This window comes from Mus pahari, chromosome X, assembly GCF_900095145.1.
Source record: "Mus pahari chromosome X, PAHARI_EIJ_v1.1, whole genome shotgun sequence".
Classification (NCBI taxonomy): Eukaryota; Metazoa; Chordata; class Mammalia; order Rodentia; family Muridae; genus Mus; species Mus pahari.
This window is the reverse complement of record NC_034613.1, coordinates 85,203,481-85,207,030: the sequence shown is the minus strand read 5'-3', so window position 1 is coordinate 85,207,030 and position 3,550 is coordinate 85,203,481. Positions and strand designations below refer to the sequence as shown.

At 45.2% G+C, this 3,550-nt stretch overlaps 1 protein-coding gene across 8 annotated transcripts in view; it reads right to left on the bottom strand.

Moving 5' to 3' along the window:
• The window catches only part of Stard8 (StAR related lipid transfer domain containing 8), a 74,183-nt gene that overhangs the window by 14,693 nt on the left and 55,940 nt on the right, over positions 1-3,550 (bottom strand). The window lies entirely within an intron of this gene.

Below are 3,550 nucleotides of genomic sequence, written 5' to 3'. Positions count from 1 at the left end.
CCTCTGCCTCCCAAGTGCTGGGATTAAAGGTGTGCACCACCATGCCCCGGCCCTTCCTTTCTCATTAGCATATTTACCATCATTCAACCCACTGAAAGGGTAAATCTCATTTAACACCTCATTGCCTGTTAAAGAAGGCTCCTCACCTCAGGGCAACAACCATATAAACAAACTTGGAAAGAAAAGGACTCAAGCCAGACACAAGACATACCAATAATCCCAGCACTTAGGTGGTGGTGGTGGTGGGAGGATTATGAGTTCAAGGCCAGCCTGGGTTTGAGAAACTGAAAAGACAGGAGGGAAATGGAAAGAATAGGAGAGGAGATTTACCTACAGTGTCATAATTGGCAAAGTGCTAGTGCTGGGACCAGAGTTCTAGATAAGCCTGACTCTTTTCTGGCCTTCCTGCCCTTAGGACCACAGCTTCCCTAGTTTTTCCACGTCCTCCCTACTCATTAATGTGCACAGTCCACCTTCCCCAAGTGGCTTCCCAGGACAGGTCTACCTGTCCTTGTGCGCTCAGCCTATTTGTGGAACACTCTAGTGCAGAACTTTAGGCTGTCACAATGCTGGCCTTGGGGTGGGTAAGAGCTGGACTGCTCTTCTGATCTGGGAGGACCTGGCACAGAACTGGACACAGTGCACAACCAAAGCTATAGAAGAGGCTCTACTGGTCACCAGAGATACAAAACACTAGCAGCAGAGCTCTGGAACTCTCCAGCAGTAGCTACTTGTTCCCCACGCAGGTGTAGTCAAGGCGTTGCCCTGGAGGATCCTGCCATCGTGGACTGTGGCATTGTGGGCTTGGCAAGGGAAAGGTGCTGCTCTCCAAAGAGCTCCCCTGATCATGGAGTCTTGCCCTCAACGTTTCCTCTCTGTGCGGTGGTCCTGTTGACTAAAGAACTCTAGGGAGACTGCTGGATTTCTTCCAAGACAGAAAGAGCTCTATAATATTAGTGCTCAGTTACAAGGAGGTCTAGGAGGAGACCCTGGCAGCCAAGGTTGATGAGAAGAAGGGCTCTTAAAACACTCAAGTACAGGAGAGAGAGCACAGCAGAAGGGGCCTCTTTGAGGCTTCTTAGGGTCAGAGCCCTACTAGCAGTACCTCAGCTCATCTAGCAGGGGGCAATGCAGGTCTAATGAAAGATTCACGTCCCCAGGCCAGTAGTTTGGGGTTCATAGAAGGGAAAAGCAGAAGTGCACAAGGAGAAAGCATATGATTTGGCCACGAGGACAACTAAGCTGCCTTCCACAGCCACTCCTCTTGTCCTCTGTTTCCATCATAGCCCCAACAGAAGGCATTTCTAATATCCGAGCACCCAGCATGGTAACCCGATTTGCTGTCCCGTTACTAGGATGAAAAAAAAAATCTAAAGAATGGAGCTGGTCAGACTTTCCAGAGAGGTGTGGAAAGGAGATGGGGACCTCTAAAAGGTAAGGGGACTGGTATGCTCACTAATCCTCTGCATGCCAGGGGCATTTCATGTTTTTTTTTTAATGTATTTGTTTGTTTGTGTGTGCACACATGCATGCACACATGCGATCTCACCATCTCTCCATCCCTGTATCGATATTTTTAAAGTTATAATGCATGAGGAGACACACACTCCAATTTTTTAAAAAGTAACTATTTAGTATCACCCAGAAGTAAGTATTATAACTGAAGCTCCAACCCTGAACATTTAATTCCATGTTCGGTGTTCTTTTCCATGACATTATACTATCAGCCCTCAAATTCCATACAAGCAAGGAGCCAATTCTAAGTTCTGAGAAATCACAAGCCTGTGTTCAAATCCTGATGTTTCCAGTCACCAACTCTTTGACAGTGAGCAAGTTATATACTCTCTCTATTGCCTCCACTAAAAGGAGCATTAAGCGAAACACTAGGAAAGGAAAAACTATTGGCACCTTATGACAGGCCCACACTCACTGAGCTCCCTCCCTCTCAGATCTGGTTTTGAAAGTCCTAAATAAAAGCAGGGGACAGGGGGACTGGAGAGTGGCCTGGCTCACATGTGCCTCTGTTTCTGAGCAACGAGTCCCATCACTCTCAGAATTGGAGCTAAATGGCCCAGGGAAGAGAAGTTAAGAAGCAGGGACTTTGGAGGGGCTGCAAGACAAAAGAGTTTGGGGTAGGTCTCAGGACTGAATTCCTCAGCAGTCCTCCATAGCAGGAATCCAGAGAATGTAATGGCTTATTACCGAGCAGGATGTCAGGGACACTGACTTCTGACAATCCAGCATTTCAGGAAGACCTGGAGGCCCTGAGGCTCCTTCTCAGATGGGGCAGTCAGGGACATATGTCTTGGTGATTAAGGGGTGAGCTAAAGTACTTTGTTCCATTCATCCAACATGCCCTGGCCTGTCAGGCTAGGCCAGAAGTGACCCCACCCCCACCTCCTTTAGAGTCAACTCACCTGAGGCTGGAACTAGCACAGCCCAGACTGAGAACTGGCTTATGTGCCCAGCAGGAAGAGTGACACAGGGCAGGCTGAGGCGAGTGGGGTAGGAATGTCTGTAGCCCCTGGCCGTAACCTCTGTGTCCAGATGTGCAAATTCCAGAGCACGACTGCCAGTAGTTTCAAGTGCTGTATTCTGCAGCTAGTGCTCTGGTCAAAGCCAGGACAGGTCAGTAACAGCATTTAGCTGGTACAAACTGGATTCCATCTATATTAAAGCTCAATATCCTCGGGGGAAGTGCCTAACTGATACAGGGCATAGGGTAATAGCAAGCTCCTGACAGGAATTAGGTCTCATAGTTTTACTCACAATTCTCCTGTAAAGAATGTCAGAAAAAGGATACTGGTATACAGAGCTGTCACAAGGTTTCAGAAGTTAATGACAATATATGTACCTGCATGTATACAAGTCACATATCATAGATCTTAGCATAGAGGTTTTTAAATTTTTGTTTTATTTATTTATTTGTTTGTTTACTTATTTATTTATTTTGCAGAGGAGGGAGCAAGGTGTAAACCAGGGGTCCTATAGCCCACATTCTATGAACATGGGAACATTTCATACACTCAGAAAAAAACCACCCAGCAGTATCTGTCTAAGAGGATAATGCCTAATCATAAGTAAATTGAGAAAAAAAGTTCGAATGGAGCCAGGTTCCCTATACAGTGAGGATTAAAGATGCTCCTACTAGAACAAAGCCCTCTGAGTCAACTAAGCAAGGCATAGATGAACTCACAGATACTGAAGCAGCAAGCTCAGGGCTCACACAGGTCTGCACTAGGTCACCTGCATATATGCTGTAGTTTTCAGTTCATTGCTTTTATGGGACTCCTGAATGGATGAACAAGTGGGTCTCTGACTCCTGTGCCTGCTCTTGGGACTCTTTTTTTTTTTTTTTATAATATGCTTAATTTCCTTTTATTAAATTGATAAGTGCAAAATCACAAAGTGTGACACTATGATGTGAACTTAACATTGTTGAATTTTATAATTTTCACATTTTCATTCATATAATTTTTCATCTGTGCAGTAACAGCCAAGAAGATAATTTCAAAGTATTTTATCCATTTTTTTATTATTATTTTCTTTA